Here is an 18699-nt window from a genome sequence, read left to right on the forward strand (position 1 = left end):
AAACAAAACAAAAACTTTGATCCTTGAACTCAGAATGGGTCATATACCTAAAAATAAATTCTAAAAATGTAAAATTTTTAGAAAATAACATAGGAGAAAAATCTTTGTGACCCTGGATAGGCAAAGCTTTCTTTGGTTAGACCACAAGAACACAATAAAAAAAGAAAAAAAATGACATATTGGAATTTATCAACACAGAGAATTTCAAAACTGCTGCTCTTCGAAAGACACTCTTAAGAAAATAAAAATACAAGTGATAGGGATGCCTGGGTACAGTGTCTGACTCTTGGTTTCGGCTCAGGTTGTGATCTCAGGGTTGTGAGATAGAGCCCTGCATCAGGCTGTGCACTCAGTGGGGAGTCTGCTTAAGACTCTTTCTGTCCCTCCCTCACTCTCTCTCCCCCACCAAAATAAATAAATCTTTAAAAAAATATACAAATCATAGACTGAAAGAAAAAATTTTTTTATCACATATCTGATAAGGAATCTGTATCTAGGATAAATAAAGAACACCTAGAACTCAATGGGAAGAAAACAAACAATAATTGAAATATGTTTTTGAAAAAATTTTAAACTGATACTTTACCAAAGAAGATATAAATATGCACATATGCACATGCAAAAATTCTAAACATCATTAGTCATGAGGGAAATATAAATTAAAAGCATGATGAGATACTACTATTAACATGGCAAAGATTTTTTAACTGATAATACATTGTGTTTGTGAGGATAGAGAGCAGTTGGAATGTGCATAATTGGCTGTTGAAGATGCAAAATTGTGCAATAACTGTGGAAAACAGGTTGGTAATATCTTATAAAGTTAAATATCCACTTACCATCCCTTTCTGGGAATATAGCCACATGAAACAAATAGTTTTTTAATGTAAAAATCATATGTAAACATCTGTGTTAACTTTATTCATAATTGACAAAAACTGAAAATTACTTGTCCATTAACAGGTGAATGGATAAACTGTGGCACATCACACTATGGAATATTACTCAACAAAGTAAAGGAACCAACTACTGATACTCGCACGATGTGGGTGAATCTTGGCTGTGTTACAGTAAGTGAAAGAAACTAGCTCCCAAAGGCTATATACTGTGTGATTCCATGTAGTGGACATCCTGGAAAATGCCAACCTATAGACCCCCAAAATGGTTCAATTATTGTCAGAGCCTAGGTGGGATAGGAGGGAAGGATGATGACATGGGAATGGGGGAGGTTTGTTTTTTGCATTAATGGAATTTTTCTATATTTTGATTTTAGTGATTTAGTATGACTATGCATTTGCAAAACTCAGAGCATCTGTTATATACAAAAAATATGAATTTTACTCTGTAATTTATACCTTAATAAAAGATAATTAATATAAAGAGGAGTTAAAAAAGAAATAATGGGGACGCCTGGGTGGCTCAGTTGGTTAAGCGTCCGGCTCTTGATTTCGGCTCAGGTCGTGATCTCAGGGTTGTGGGACCAAGCCTTGCATCAGGCTCTGCACTCAGTGGGGAGTCTGCTTCTCTGCCTCTTTCTCTCTCCCTCTGTGCCTCCAGTGCACGCTTTCTCTCTCTCTCTAAAATAAATAAATAAATCCTTAAAAAATTAAAAAAAAATAAAAAGAAATAATGCAAGTCACATAGGGTTAAGTTTGAGCCCAGATGATATAGATTGTAAATGTTATGGGAGTTTAAAGGAGTGAATCACTGTAGTGATCAACTGGAAGATCAGAAGGAGTGTATAGTATTTTATTCGGGTCTTGAAAAAGTCCATTGGTGAAAGGAGGGAAAGGGGGCAAGTTCAGAATGGTGAGGGGAACTGTTTGAACAAAATCGTGGTCACTTTGTGCCATGAGGATGTATTTTTCGTTTTGTCTGAAGACGTGGAAAAGGCAACCAAGTATAACAAAAGATTTAAATCCCTGCTTTATTATGAATCAGTTATATGATTTTGGATAAATTACTCAAAATATCTGATTCTTTATTTTGATATCCTTAGAAATAACAGGAATAATAATTCCCAGGATCCAACCAACCAACCAACCAACCAACCAACCAACCAACCTACCATTTACTTAGCCCCTAAATAATTCCAGATGTGGCTCTAACAACTTCTAGCTGAAGGACCAGGTGTAAGTTACTTAACCTTTCTGAACTTCTTGTCTCTTCTCTAAAAAGAGAATGGTGATGATACTTACATGCTACGGTTGTTGAGATAATGTGGTCAGTGGTGCTCAGCTTGTTTGTACTTGCTTTATTTTTTTTTAAGATTTATTTATTTATTTGAGAGAAAGAGAGCACACATGTCCATGCACGTTGGGGCGGGGGAAGGAGCAGAGGGGGAAGAGAATCTTAAGCAGATTCTCTGCTGAGTGTGGAACTGCATGCGGGGCTTGATCTCAGGACCCAGAGATCACAATCCTAAAATCATTACCCGAGCTGAAAGCAAGAGTTCGTCACTTAACCAATTGTACCACCCAGGCTCCCCTGTACTGTACTGGTTTTAGATCAAATATATACTTAAGTGGACACAGGCTGGGCAGGGAGCACACAATATTCAAAGCCAAGAAATGAAGAGAAAATCTGATGCATTCAGGAAACTGAAATAGTTAGACGTAGCTGACAATCAAGCTTTAAGGGAAAGGAATTGTGGGAGAAAAGATGAGCACTGGCTAAATCACAAAGAGCTATGTGTGTTCTGGCCTTTATTTTTTCCTAATTATGAGACTAGCAATGGAGAAGTGTTGACTTATTTGAGAAATACTTGGGGTACAGAGTTTACAGTGTTTAGTGACAAACTGGGATGGGAAATGAGGGACAAAAAGAAATGTAGGAGATCTCATCCATTTCTGGCATAAGTGACTAGGATGTTTGTTATGTTAGTACCTACCTAGGAAATGAAAGTCCAAAAAGTGTACATGTGTGCGTGTGTCTGTATATGTGTGTGCATGTGGGTGTGCATATTGGATTGGAGGGTGAGAATGGTTGAAGTTTGATTTTAGAAATGTTGGGTTTGAGGAGGTAATGGGTAACAACTAGAAATTTTCAAAAAGCAGCTATATATTTTGATCTGTAGTTTAGAAGAGAGGCATGAGCCTGAATTTGTGAATTTTAAGAACATAGGTGATAGTTGCAGGTACGGAAATGAAAGAAATAAAATATGTTGAATATATACATTACACAGAGAAGAGAGCCAAATACATAACTCCAGGAAATACAAGTATTTCATGTGTAGGATGAAGAATGGAGTTCAAGGTGGAGACTCAGAGGGAGAGACTGGACGATTCTGACAATAAAAATAGTAAAGGCTGGTTAACACTGAGTGCTCATTATATAATACTCTGTGCCAAATAACATGCTATTATGCTCTCACTTTATATATGGGGAAATGAAGGTTTAGGGAGAATAAATGATTCCCAGGGCACACAGCTACAAGTGATGGATGTGGGTTTGAAGCTCAGGATGTCTGACTGCAGAGCTTGAGTTCTTATAAAGTAAATCCAACTTGGAGAATTGTTAGAAAAGTGAGGAGAGTTGTTAGAAAAGTGGGAAGAGAGAAGGGAGAGTTTAACTGTGTTAAAAAAATATTTGTACATTTTGCACTGCGTTTAATAACTAGGAAGAGAAGCCATAAGTGATCTTGAAAAGAAACATTCCATGTCGATGGCAGGAGGTGAAGCCAGATTACAGAACATTGAACAGGTGGAGCAAGGACAATAGTAAATATAATCTTAGTGGTGATGGCAAGATCACTTTTTCAATAATCATAGCCCTTTGGGTTTACGGAATAACTTTAAGAAGATGAAGAACTGACCAGTTGGTAGAAAATTTAAAGATTTTTAACAAGTGTGTATGTGCCACACGAAGGCTGTGAGGGAAGTAAAACTACTATGTTAAATAAGTGACTCCCTTTTTAGCAACAACACCCCCTACTGTCCATTCAAACCCAATTTTTGGGACTGGTTCTTCTGTCCACCTGAATAAAAAAGTTAGCTGAAGTCCGGACTCATGAATCTTCTGTTCACTCTCAGATAATGAAAAGTTCTTTGTAACTTCTTCCCACAAAGGAGTATCAATTCAATCATTAATTTGTCCAGTATAGCATCATAATCAAAATCTTAAAACTTTTGTTTGAGGGCCAGCTTTCCCATTCCACCTCTTAGCTAGAGCCTGATTCAAGCTGATTGTGTGCAGGAATAGGGGTAGGACTCCAAAGAGTGCTTCCCTTTACGCTACCAGAACTTTTGTTCTTCCAGCGGTTTCTGACCAGTGAAACTTGGGAAATTTTCAGCAATGGAGGCGTATCTTTATGTAAGGACCAGGGAAATTCCTTCATTCCAGAAAGTAATGTGAATGGGCTGGGTTTGGTGCTCTCTGGGTCTAGGAGCTATTTGAAAAGTTGACTCATTCACTCATTGGGAAGTTTCCTGAGTTCTTTTTAGACCCTTTTCTCCTCACTGGGAACTCTCTAATCTAATTCTCTAAACGGAGAAGGGTATTAAGTTATTGCCTGGTCATTTGTGACTTTTTCCTGAGTTTGGGTGGCAGAAAATACAATTCTTGTTTTCAGGGGATCTTCTGAGGTCCTTCGCCTATACATGTGTGGGAGAAGGAAACTCACTCTGTGTCACGTCTGCTATGGGAACCAGCTACTTTGGCTCATCTTCTTAGGCAATGCAATTGATTCCCAAACTGCTGTTTCCATGGTGCTGTTTCAAGTGGCCTCTTTGAGTCAGTTTGTCCCTCTTTATATTTTTCAGGCAAGAGACATAAGCCAGTCCACTCTGTTTCCCAAGTTGCCAGGACATATCATAAATGCCCTGAGTGTTCATTGGAAACTCCTTTCCCTAGTTTTGAGGTGAAGGGCAGGCGCTCTCATCCCTGATCTCTTAGGGATGGTAGGACTTAAAACATCCCAGTGGCTTTCCTAAAATTCCTCCTTAATCTCCTAACTCCTCAACATTTTATACTTTCTATGTGGAAGAAGTGTTGAAGACTGTGAGTTAGTTTTGTTATAAAATCTTGGGTAGTCTTGAACCTGAATGTGGAATGATGTGGCTAATTTCTTTAGGTCTTTGCCTAAATTGATTCTAAAATAATTTATTTAAATTGATTATGACTTGAAACTAAGAGGATTTTTGTTCTCATCTGCATGAAGTCCTCTCTAAAAAGAAAAGCATGTTGAAGAAAGAGTTCAAAGTACTGACCCATGCGTGGAGATGCTGGTGTTGTATCTCTGGATGAATAAATTCAGTTGAGCATTAATTAAAATAGCAACACGGTAAATTAGCACAGCTTTCTTGTGCAACATAATGATCAATAAAGGAAAGACACAGGTGCTTTGGAGAAAAATTTAACCCAAGTGCAAATCTTTTATTCATAAGTTTCAAATTAAATCTTCTTGACTTTTGAAAGCTCCATTCAAACATTAATAAGTGTTTTCATATCAAAGGGGGAAAACGCCACACTTCTTTTGTAAACTAAAATGCATATGATTTTACATGTTCCCAAATGAAAAACATGAGTCGAGCACAATGTATAAATGAGAAAAATATTAAAATGAGTTTATTGTAAGCAGAAGCTCCAGTACAAGTTATGTACACAATTGCAAGGTGTGGTTATGAACAGTAATCTTGTCATACATTTATGTTTGTCAAATAAAAGAGTATTCTTGCCTAAAGAATTTAATTTATGTTAAAGCAACAAATTCAATTCAAGTATTTTACGATCACAAGTGCTAAACAGGTCTCTGTAAAGAGTGTTGCCATTAAAGCAAGATTAACATGGGAAAAAAAAAAAGACTAGTCACTCTCCTTATGAACAATAGTTGCTTATAAGGCTGACCTGAGAATGGTCCAAAGAGACCCAGCAAGGCCCCCACGTCCAGTGGTACATTCACACATGTTCTCATAGTTTAAAGCATTATGTTTTACAAAAAGATAAAATGGAAACCTGACTCTTGGGCTCATGGTACTTGGAATGGCTGATTTTATTCTGTGAAGGCAAAGGACCCTAGTTAAGACCATTTTCAAAATATATGCAGTGTATTCTCTGAGGACTTCCCACCGAAGAATAAACACAGAGCACTTAAGAGAAAAGAATTAAATTACCAAAGATAGCTCCAGTTTGGGAACCAATATAAATTCTGGTTCTCACTTTGGATTGTTTTAGAGATGTGCAGATTAATTTCTTGGACTTCTGGTGAGTCAGCAGTGTTTTCTTTTTCTTTCTTTCTTTCTTTTTTGGTAAAGATTTTATTTGTTTGACAGAGAGAGATATAGCGAGAGAGGGAACACAAGCAGGGGGAGTGGGAGAGGGAGAAGCAGGCCTCCTGCTGAGCAGGGAGCCCGATGCAGGGCTCGATCCCAGGACCCTGGGATCATGACCTGAGCTGAAGGCAGATGCTTAACAACTGAGCCACCCAGGTGCCCCATCAGCAGTATTTTAAGTTAAGATCATGTTAGTATGATCATGAGATGAAAGCAGAAAATAAAGTGAAATAAAATAAAGTCTCTAATTTACAGAATCCTCCCCTCTCCCCACTATCACAAGGGGAATGGTAGTGATGTAAGAGTATTCATAATAGATCTGATTGTGAACTGACTGTATGGTGGCTAATAATGTGAGTTTGGGGAGTCATATGACCGGGATTCTAATTCTGGGTTTACAATTAATGCATTTTCTATAGGCTAAAAATGAACAAGGTTGGTGGAAGGTTATCTTTGCATGAGGAATGCTTTAAAGAAACCCAAAGATGAAGGAGCAGGTGGTGTAACTGAAATCTTAAAGTCTTTTCCTGACGCATTTCCACCTTTGGCTTCCTTCGTGTTAGATTATACATCCTAAAACATTACTTTGATCATCTCATGTTCTGTTGAGGAAATTACTTCACTGCTGTTCCTCCAAACCCCCATCTCCCTCCCCACCAAAATTCTAGCCTCTCCAACTAAAGACTTTCAGTATCATACACCAATCTACTTTTCCAGATCTTTCAACATTTTATATTCTACATCATGTTTGTCTGTCCATCAAACTAGGTACTTAACTTTCCTTTGGAAAATCTTAAACATTCTTCCTTTCACTGTTCTTATTTGTCCCTATCTGCAGTGTTGCCCCCATCCCACTCCACCTCCCTTAAATACCAGCTCACAGCCCAAAATCTCACCTCCTTTACAAAACTGTCTATGACAGTTTCAAGATGAAATGAACTCTCCTTTTTTAAAATGTTGGCAGTGCATCCTGGATACCTTTCAGTGTATTTACACATCTACCTTTAGTACCCTCGAAGTGCTGGACTTAGGAGTGCAAAGAGAAATCAGTTTACTTCTTTCCTTGTCACTCACTTTGCTACATCATCCCCAGCCCAGTACAGATCTTCCTTGACTTACAATGGGGTTACCTCCCAATAAACCATCATAAGTTGAAAATATTGTAGGTAGAAAATTCACGAGGTATATTTAACCTACCAAACATCATACCTCAGCCTAGTCTACCTTAAATGTAGTCAGCACACTTATATTAGCCTACAGTTGGGCAAAAGTATCTAAAAGCACAAAGCCTATATGATAATAGCGTTCAATGTCTCATGTAATTTATTGACTACTGTACTGAAAGTGAAAAACACAGTGGTTGTATGGGAACATAATGGTTGTCAGTGTGTTGGTTCCTTACCCTCTTGATTACTGGCTGACTGGGAGCTGTGGGTCACCGCCCCTGCCCAGCATCGCAAGAGAGTATGTACTGCATATTGCTCGCCTGGGAAGAGATAAAAGGTTAAAATTTGAAGTATAGTTTCTACTAGATGCATATTCCTTTCATACCATCATAAAGTCAAACAAATCTTAAGTCAAACCATTGTAAGTTGGGCATCTGTTTTTGAACTGATCTATAGCTTTTTTGGCCATTTTCATATATAAACAAAGTTTCATTTCTAGATATTTTTAAAAGTCCAGTCAGGCCTACATTAAGACTTCAATCTCTTTGCTCTTTGCAGTGCAGTTCTAAGCAGCTCCAGCCAGGTTTAGATGTAAGCTTTCCAAAGAGAGTGTCTGTCACCAAATCCTTTTGCCTTACCAAAGATGCTAGTCAAAGTTTGCAAAAAAACCATTCAATATGTTCTGACTTAGTAACAGAATAAGATGGGTCTGTGAAATTCTATAGCTTAGCAAATTAAAGCCTGATGTCAGTATCCCTTCTGACAAGTGCACCAATATCTCAGTGGAGTACCCTTCTGGCTTTCTACATTTGAGTTTGGGTTGGGGAAACCTAGTAAGTAGTATTGGAGGGAAAACTAATATGGCACCCATTTCCCAGCTCCTCCCTTGGGACAGAAAGAAGAGAGTGGAATCAATCAATATAATACACCACATTAACTGAAGGAAGGGGAGGAAAAAAACCTCCTACGTGATCATCTCATTTGATGCAGAGAAAGCATTTGGTGAAAGTCAACACCTTTTATAAAAACTCAAAAAATTAGGCATAGAAGGAGACTACCTCAAGAGAATAAAGGCCATATATGAGAACTCACAGCTAACTTCACACTCAGTGGTGAAAGACAAAGCTCTTCCTCCAAGATCAGGAATGAGACAAGGGTGTCTGCTTTTGCCACTTCTCTTCAACATAGTACTGGACATCCTAGAAGGAGCAATTAGGCAAAATGAAATAAAAATGAATCCAAATTGGAATGGAAAAAGTTATATTTCTATTTGCAGCAACATGATCTTATATGTTGAAATCCGTAGAGATTCCACACATACAAAAAACAAAACACAACCTGTTAGAACTAATAAAAGAATTCAGCAAGGTTGTAGGATAAAAAATCAATACACAAAATCAGTTGAATTTCTTTATACTATATATCGTAATATACACTAACAGTGAACAATCTGAAAAGGAAATTAAAAAAAACAATTTTATTTACAAAGCATCAAAAGGAATAAAATACCTAGGAGTAAACTTAACCATCAAGGCAAAAGATCTACAGAAAACTACAAAATATTAAATAAATTAAAGAAGACACAAATAAATGGAAAAGCATCCTGTGCTAATGGATTGGGAGACTTAATGAGATTTAATATTGTTAAGGTTTCTATACCACCCAAAACAATTTGCAGATTTATTGTAATCCCTATCAAAATCCCAATAACTTTTTTTTTTTTTTTTTTGCAAATAGGATTGCAAAATCTACCTTAAAATTCAGATGGAATCTCAAGGGGCCCCAAAAGACCAAAACAATCTTGAAAAAATGTAGAGTTGATGGTCTTACACTTGTCAATTCAAAAGTTATTATCAAGCTAAAGTAATCAAAATAGCATGGTTAGTGGTGAAAACCATACATATAGACCAAAAGAATAGAATAGAAAGCCCAGAAATAAGCCCTCACATATATGGTCAAATGATCTTCAACAAACATGACAAAACTATTCAATGGGGACAGAACAGTCTTTTCAACAAATGGTGCTAGGAAAACTGAATAGCCACATGTAAAACAATGAAGTTGCACCCTTACCAAACACCATATACAAAAATTAACTGAAAATGGGTTAAAGACCTGAACATAAAAGCTAAAATTACCAAACTCTTAGAAGGAAACACAGGTCTTCTGCCCATTTTTTGACTTGATTATTAGTTTTTTGGGTGTTGAGTTTGAGTGGTTCTTTATAGATCTTGGATACCAGCCCTTTATCTGTGGTGTCATTTGCAAATATCTTTTCCCATTCTGTCAGTTGTCTCTGTATTGTTGACTGTCTCCTTTGCTGTGCAGAAGGTTTTTATCTTGATGAAGTCCCAAAAGTTCATTTTCTCTTTTGTTCCCCTTGCCTTTGGAGATGTGTTTTGAGAGAAGTTGCTGCAGCCGATGTCAAAAAGGTTACTTCCTGTGTTCTCCTCTAGGATTTTGATGGATTCCTGTCTCACATTGAGGGCTTTCATCCATTTAGAGTTTATCTTTGTGTATGGTGTAAAAGAATGGTCCAGTTTCATTTTTCTGTATGTAGCTGACCAATTTTCCCAGCACTGTTTATTGAAGAGACTATCTCTTTTCCATTGGATATTTTTTCCTGCTTTGTCGAAGATTAGTTGACCGTTGAGTTGAGGGTCCATATCTGGGCTCTCTATTCTGTTCCATTGATCTGTGTGTCTGTTTTTGTGCCAGTACCATGCTGGTGATCACAGTTTTGTAATATAGCTTTATATTGGTGATCACAGCTCTATAATATAGCTTTAAATCAGGCAACGTGATGCCCCCACCTTTGTTTTTCTTTTTCAATATTTCCTTGGTGATTTGGGGTCTTTTCTGGTTCCATACAAATTTTAGGATTGTTTGTTTCAGCACTCTGAAACATTGATCGGGATGATGTTGAAAGTATAGATTGCTCTGGGCAGCATTGACATTTTAGCAATGTTTATTCTTCCGATCCATGAGCATGGAATGTTTTTCCATCTTTTTGTGTCTTCTTCAATTTCCTTCATAAGTGTTCTGTAGTTTCTAGAGTATAGATCCTTTACCTCTTTGGTTAGGTTTATTACAAGGTATCTTAAGATATTTAGTGCTATTGTAAATGCAATCAATTCCCTAATTTCTCTTTCTACAGTTACATTGTTAGTGTAGAGGAAAGCAACTGATTTCTGTGCAACAGACACTTCTCCAAAGAAGACTTACAAATGGCTAACAGACACATGAAAAAATGTTCAACATCATTAGCCATCAGGGAAATTCATATCAAAACCACACTGAGATACCACCTTACACCAGTTAGAATGGCAAAAACTGACAAGACAAAAAACAACAAATGTTGGAGAGGTTGTGGAGAAAGGGGAGCCCTCTTACACCGTTGGTGGGAGTGCAAGGTGGTACAGCCACTTTGGAAAACAGTGTGGAGGTTCCTCAAAAAATTAAAAATAGAGCTACCCTGTGACCCAGCAATTGCACTATTGGGTATTTACCCCAAAGATACAGATGTAGTGAAAAGAAGGGCCATATGCACCCCAATGTTCATAGCAGCAATGTCCACAATAACCAAACTGTGGAAGGAGCCGAGATGCCCTTCAACAGATGAATGGATAAAGAAGATATAGTCCATATACACACTGGAATATTACTCAGCCATCAGAAAGGATGAATACCCAACATTTGCATCAACATGGATAGAACTGGAGGAGATCGTGCTAAGTGAAATAAGTCAAACAGAGAAAGACAATGATTATATGGTTTCACTTATTTGTGGAACATAAGGAACAGCATGGAGGACATTAGGAGAAGGAAGGGAAAAATGAAGGGAAATCAGAGGGGGAGATGAACCATGGGAGACTATGGACTCTGGGAATCAAACTCAGGGTTTTAGAGGAGAGGGGTTGGGGGGTGGGTGAGCCCAGTGTTGGGTATTAAGGAGGGCACGTATTGCTTGGAGCACTGGGTGTTATACGCAAACAATGAATCATGGAATACTACATCAAAAACTAATGATGAGTATACTGTATGGTGACTACCATAACATAATAATAAAAAAAAAAAGAAAACACAGGGAAAAAGCTTCATGACATTGGTTTTGGCCATGATTCATTGGATATAACACCAAAAGCACAAGCAACAAAAGTAAAAATAGATACATTAACCTACATCAATATTAAAAACTTATGTGCATCAAAGTACAAAATCAATAGAGTGAACAGGTAGCCTCTGGAATGGGAGAAGATATTTATAAATTATATATCTGAGGGGTTATATTGAGCCCTTATATAAGGGGTTAATATCCAGAATATGTAGTGGACTCCTACAACTCAACAACAAAAGCAAATGGGCTTTTACAAAATGTACAAAGGACTTGAATACACATTTTTCCAAAGAAGATATGCAAATGGCCACAAAAGACATGACAAAATAATCAACATCACTAATCTGTGGAAACATAAAATCAAACCACAATGAGATACTACCTCACATCCATTAGGATGGCTGCTCTGAAAAATCAAACAAAGAAACAGGTAAAAAATACCCTGGAAAATAATAAATGTTTGCAAGGATGTGGAGAAATTGATACCCTTGTGCACTTTTGGTCAGAATGTAAAATGATGTAGTCACTCTGGAAAATCGTATGATTTTTTTTTCACAAAACTGAACAAAAAATTACCAGGCGATCCATCCAATTCCACTTGTGGATACATACTCAAAAGAATTGAAAGCCAAGTTCTTAGAGATATGTTTATAGCAGTGCTACTTGCAACAGCCAAAAGGTAGAAGCAACCAAAGTGTCCATCTGATGAGTGAATAAACAAAATGTGATATTAAAGATAAAATTATTCTGACACTTGTTGAAACAGTAATGTAGACTTAAATTCAAGACTACTGCAATAGGAGCATTCAATAGGGAAAGAGATCAGGAATATAGGGACAAGTGGGGATTTATAGTCAATGAGCAGAGTGTGGTAGTCAGTGAATTATGAAAGAGGAGGCATCAAGGGAGGGTATTCTTGCTTAGCCAATTTAGACTTAGCAGGATTCATGCTGAAAGGAGGCCAAAAGCTAAAATATCAGGGTGGGGGATGAGGAACTTAATCAGATACCAAGAGTGACAGGATATCAAGAGTTGAGTATTATATCCATATTAACTTAGCAGGATTCTTGCTAAGACTGGGCTGTGCAGCCTGAGCAAGGACAGAGGCCAAGGCTGAGGCCTATTTGAGAATAGGGCTCAGAGGAGCCTAAGTAAAGTTTGGTGAAGTCGAGAGTCTTTGTTAGTGGTATTGTGAAAATTATTAAAGGGAAACCACACTAAAGTGGAGTTGGCAGGCTAGGAGGAGCCATACCACTTGACATCAGTTACAGGAAGAATTGTCAGTTACAAGACCCCACCAGAAGAATCATCAAAGGAAAAGAATCATCAGTTATAGACCTCAACAGGGAAAGATGTATATTCCATCTCCTACAAGGAGTCAGATACCCCTAGCCAATGAGAAACTGTTATCACTCTGAACTCCAGTGGACTTTCATTCAAACCAGTCCCTCACAACTTTCTTATTTCTTCCTAAAATAATGTTTCTCTGCTTTGTTTGTTGGACTTGCCTATGATTTTGCCATAGCTTGCTTGCCCCAAATTGCAATTCTCTGCTATACTCAAATAAACCCATTTTTTTTCTGGTAGAATAACTGACAGTTTTTTTTTTTTTTAATTTTATTTTATCATGTTATGTTAATCACCATACATTACATCATTAGTTTTTGATGTAGTGTTCCATGATTCATTGTTTGCGTATAACACCCAGTGCTCCATTCAATACGTGCCCTCTTTAATAACCATCACCAGGCTAACCCATCCCCCCACTCTCCTCCCCTCTAGAACCCTCAGTTTGTTTCTCAGAGTCCATAGTCTCTCATGGTTCGTCTCCCCCTCCGATTTCCCCCCTTCATTTTTCCCTTCCTACTATCTTCTTCTTCTTCTTTTTTTTTTAAACGTATAATGTATTATTTGTTTCAGAGGTACAGGTCTGTGATTCAACAGTCTTACACAATTCACAGCACTCACCATAGAACGTACGCTCCCCAAAGTCTATTACCCAGCCACCCCATCCTTCCCACCTCCACCACTCTAGCAACCCTCAGTTTGTTTCCTGAGATTAAGAATTCCTCATATCAGTGAGATCTTGTGATACATGTCTTTCTCTGATTGACTTATTTCGCTTAGCATAATACCCTCTGGTTCCATCCACGTCATTGCAAATGGGAAGATTTCTTTTTTTGATGGCTGCATAATATTCCATTTTATATATATACCATTTCTTCTTTATCCATTCGTCTGTTGGTGGACATCTTGGCTCTTTTCACAGTTTGGCTATTGTGGACATTGTTGCTATAAACATCGGGGTGCAGGTACCCCTTCAGATCACTACATTTGTATCTTTGGGGTAAATACCCAGTAGTGCAATTGCTGGGTCGTACGATAGCTCTATTTTCAACTTTTTGAGGAACCTCCATACTGTTTTCCAGAGTGGCTGCACCAGCTTACATTCCCACCAACAGTGTAGGAGGGTTCCCCTTTCTCCGCATCCTCACCAACATCTGTCATTTCCTGACTTGTTAATTTTAGCCATTCTGACTGGTGTGAGGTGGTATCTCACTGAGGTTTTGATTTGGATTTCCCTGATGCTGAGCGATGTTGAGTACTTTTTCATGTGTCTGTTGGCCATTTGGATGTCTTCTTTGGAAAAATGTCTGTTCATGTCTTCTCCCCATTTCTTGATTGGATTATTTGTTCTATGGGTGTTGAGTTTGATAAGTTCTTTATAGATTTTGGATACTAGGCCTTTATCTGATATGTCATTTGCAAATATCTTCTTCCATTCTGTCAGTTGTCTTTTGGTTTTGTTGTCTTTCTTTTGCTGTGCAAAAGCTTTTTATCTTGACGAAGTCCCAATAGTTCATTTTTGCCCTGGCTTCCCTTGCCTTTGGTGATGTTTCTAGGAAGAAGTTGCTGCAGCTGAGGTCGAGGAGGTTGCTGCCTGTGTTCTCCTTTAGGATTTTGATGATGGATTCCTGTATCACATTTAGGTCTTTCATCCATTTTGTGTCTGTTTTTGTGTGTTGTGTCAGGAAATGGTCCAGTTTCATTCTTCTGCATGTGGCTGTCCAATTTTCCCAACACCATTTGTTGAAGAGACTGTCTTTTTGCCACTGGACGTTCTTTCCTGCTTTGTCGAAGATGAGTTGACCATAGAGTTGAGGGCCCATTTCTGGGCTTTCTATTCTGTTCCATTGATCTATGTGTCTGTTTTTGTGCCAGGACCATACTGTCCTGATGATGACAGCTTTGTAATAGAGCTGGAAGTCCGGAATTGTGATGCCGCCAGCTTTGCTTTTCTTTTTCAACATTCCTCTGGCGATTCGGGGTCTTTTCTGGTTCCATACAAATTTTAGGATTGTTTGTTCCATTTCCTTGAAAAAAGTGGATGGTATTTTGATGGGGATTGCATTAAATGTGTAGATTGCTCTAGGTATCATTGACATCTTCACAATATTTGTTCTTGCAATCCGTGAGCATGGAACGTTTTCCCATTTCTTTGTGTCTTCCTCAATTTCTTTCATGAGTATTTTATAGTTTTTGGAGTACAGATTCTTTGCCTCTTTGGTTAGATTTATTCCTAGGTATCTTATGGTTTTGGGTGCCATTGTAAATAGGATCAACTCCTTAATTTCTCTTTCTTCTGTCTTGTTGGTGTATAGGAATGCCACTGATTTCTGTGCATTGATTTTATATCCTGCCACTTCACCAAATTCCTGTATGAGTTCTAGCAGTTTTGGGGTGGAGTCTTTTGGGTTTTCCACATAAAGTGTCATATCATCTGCAAAGAGTGAGAGTTTGACTTCTTCTTTGCCTATTCGGTTAGCTTTTATTTCTTTTTGTTTTCTGATTGCTGAGGCTAGGACTTCTAGTGCTATGTTGAATAGCAGTGGTGACAGTGGACATTCCTGCCGTGTTCCTGACTTTAGGGGGAAAGCTCTCAGTTTTTCCCCATTGAGAATGATATTCGCTGTGGGTTTTCCATAGATGGCTTTTATGATATTGAGGTATGTACGCTCTATCCCTATACTCTGAAGAGTTTTGATCAGGAAAGGATGCTGTACTTTGTCAAATGCTTTTTCTGCATCTATTGAGAGGATCATGTGGTTCTTGTTCTTTGTTTTATTAATGTATTGTATCACACTGATTGATTTGCGGATGTTGAACCAACCTTGCAGCCCAGGAATAAATCCCACTTGGTCATTGAGAATAATTCTGTGAATGTCCTGTTGGATCCTACTGGCTAGTATTTTGGTGGGAATTTTTGCATCCATGTTCATCAGGGATATTGGTCTGTAATTCTCCTTTTTGATGGGGTCTTTGTCAGATTTTGGGTTCAAGGTAATGCTGGCTTCATAAGCGAGTTTGGAAGTTTTCCTTCCATTTCTATTTTTTGGAACAGTTTCAGAAGAATAGGTATTAGTTCTTCTTGAAATGTTTGGTAGAATTCCCCTGGGAAGCCATTTAGCCCTGGGCTCTTGTTTGTTGAGATATTTTTGATTACTGCTTCAATTTCCTTAGTGGTTATACGTCTGTTCAGGTTTTCTATTTCTTCTTGGTTCAGTTTTGGTAGTTTATACATCTCTAGGAATGCATCCATTTCTTCCAGTTTATCTAATTTGCTGGCATATAGTTGCTCGTAATATGTTCTTATAGTTGTTTGTATTTCTTTGGTGTTGGTTGTGATCTCTCCTCTTTCATTCATGATTTTGTTGATTTGGGTCATTTCTCTTTTCTTTATAATAAGTCTGGCCAGGGGTTTATCAATCTTGTTCATTCTTTCAAAGAACCAGCTCCGAGTTTCATTGATGTTTTCTACTGTTCTTTTGGTTTCTATTTCATTGGTTTCTGCTCTGATCTTTATGATTTCTTTTCTCCTGCTGGATTTAGGCTTTATTTGCTGTTCTTTCTCCAGCTTCTTTAGGTGTAGGGTTAGGTTGTGTATTTGAAACCTTTCTTGTTTCTTGAGACAGGCTTGTATTGCTATATACTTTCCCCTAAGAACTACCTTTGCTGCATCCCAAAGATTTTGAACAGTTGCATTTTCATTTTCATTTGTTTCCATGAATTTTTAAAATTCTTTTTTAATTTCCTGGTTGACCCATTCATTCTTTAGTAGGATGCTCTTTAGCCTCCATGTTTTTGATTTCTTTCCAACTTTCCTCTTGTGATTGAGTTCTAGTTTCAAAGCATTGTGGTCTGAAAATATGCAGGGAATGATCCCAATCTTTTGGTACTGGTTGTGACCTAGGATGTAATCTATTCTGGAGAATGTTCCATGGGCACTAGAGAAGAATGTGTATTCTGTTGTTTTGGGATGGAATGTTCTGAATATATCTGTGAAGTCCATTTGGTCCAGTGTGTCATTTAAAGTCTTTATTTCCTTGTTGATCTTTTGCTTAGATGATCTGTCCATTTCAGTGTGGGGGTGTTAAAGTCCCCTACTATTATTGTACTGTTGTCAATGTGTTTCTTTGCTTTTGTTATTCATTGGCGTATATAATTGGCTGCTCCCATGTTAAGGGCATAGATATTTACAATTGTTAGATTTTCTTGTTGGATAGTCCCTCTTTGTATGATACAGTGTCCTTCCTCATCTCTTATTATAGTTTTTGGTTTAAAATCTAATTTGTCTGATATAAGGATTACCACCCCAGCTTTCTTTTGGTGTCCATTAGCATGGTAAATGTTTTTCCACCCCCTCACTTTCAATCTGGAGGTGGCTTTGGGTCTAAAATGAGTTTCTTACAAACAGCATATCGATGGGTCTTGTTTTTTTGTCCAATCTGATACCCTGTGTCTTTTGATTGGGGCACTTAGCCCATTTACATTCAGGGTAACTTGAAAGATATGAATATAGTGCCTTTGTATTGCCTATAAGGTGACTGTTACTGTATATTGTCTCTGTTCCTTTCTGGTCTATGTTACTTTTAGGCTCTCTCTTGTTTAGAGGACTCCTTTCAATATTTCTTGTAGGGCTGGTTTCATGTTTGCAAGTTCCTTTAATTTTTGTTTGTCCTGGAAGCTTTTTATCTCTCCTTCTACTTTCAATGACAGCCTAGCTGGATATAGTATTCTCGGCTGCATATTTTTCTCATTTAGTGCTCTGAATAATCATGCCAGTCCTTTCTGGCCTGCCAGGTCTCTGTGGATAGGTCTGTTGCCAATCTAATGTTTCTACCATTGTAGGTTATAGACCTCTTGTTCTGAGCTGCTTTCGGGATTTTCTCTTTGTCTCTGAGACTCGTAAGTTTTATTATTAGTTGTCGGGGTGTTGACCTATTTTTATTGATTTTGAGGGGGGTTCTCTGCACCTTGTGGATTTTGATGCCTGTTTCCTTCCCCACATTAGGGAAGTTCTCTGCTATAATTTGCTCCAATATACCTTCTGCCCCTCTCTCTCTTTCTTCTTCTTCTGGGATCACAATTATTCTTTTTTTTTTTTTTAAGATTTTATTTATTTATCTGAGAGAGAGAGAATGAAAGACAGAGAGCATGAGAAGGAAGATGGTCAGAGGGAGAAGCAGACTCCCTGCTGAGCAGGGAGCCCGATGCGGGACTCGATCCTGGGACTCCAGGATCATGACCTGAGCCGAAGACAGTTGCTTTACCAACTGAGCCACCCAGGCGCCCAATCCCAATTATTCTAATATTGTTTTGTCTTATGGTATCACTTATCTCTGGAATTCTGCCCTTGTGATCCAGTAGTTGTTTATCTCTGTTTTTCTCAGCTTCTTTATTTTCCATCATTTGGTCTTCTATATCACTAATTCTCTCTTCTGCCTCATTTATCCTAGCAGTTAGAACCTCCATTTTTGATTGCACCTCATTAATAGCCTTTTGGATTTCGCCTTGGTTAGATTTTAGTTCTTTTATTTCTCCAGAAAGGATTTCTCTAGTATGTTCCTTGCTTTTTTCAAGCCCAGCTAGTATCTTTATAATCGTCATTCTGAACTCTAATTACGTTATCTTACTAATGTCCGTATTGATTAGGTCCCTGGCAGTAGGTACTGCCTCTTTTTTTTTTTTTTTTTTGAGGTAATTTTTTCCATCTTGTCATTTTGTCCAGAGGAGAATAGATGAATTAGAGAACAAAATGCTAACAGGCAATAACGACCCCAGAAAAATATACACTAAACAAATCAGA

At 37.9% G+C, this 18699-nt stretch overlaps 1 long non-coding RNA gene across 1 annotated transcript in view; it reads left to right on the forward strand.

Annotated features, from left to right (window-relative positions):
* Nucleotides 1–963: 963 nt before the first annotated feature.
* Nucleotides 964–18699, forward strand: part of LOC141372440 (uncharacterized) — a 315072-nt gene continuing 297336 nt past the window's right edge. Inside the window, exon 1 of the long non-coding RNA XR_012377693.1 lies at nt 964–1070. This is a non-coding gene — a long non-coding RNA (uncharacterized lncRNA). The remainder of the gene's footprint in view (nt 1071–18699) is intronic.

Source organism: Callorhinus ursinus, unplaced genomic scaffold, assembly GCF_003265705.2.
Source record: "Callorhinus ursinus isolate GAN/ISIS: 27379988/994484 unplaced genomic scaffold, GSC_fseal_2.0 scaffold4, whole genome shotgun sequence".
NCBI classification, from domain to species: Eukaryota; Metazoa; Chordata; class Mammalia; order Carnivora; family Otariidae; genus Callorhinus; species Callorhinus ursinus.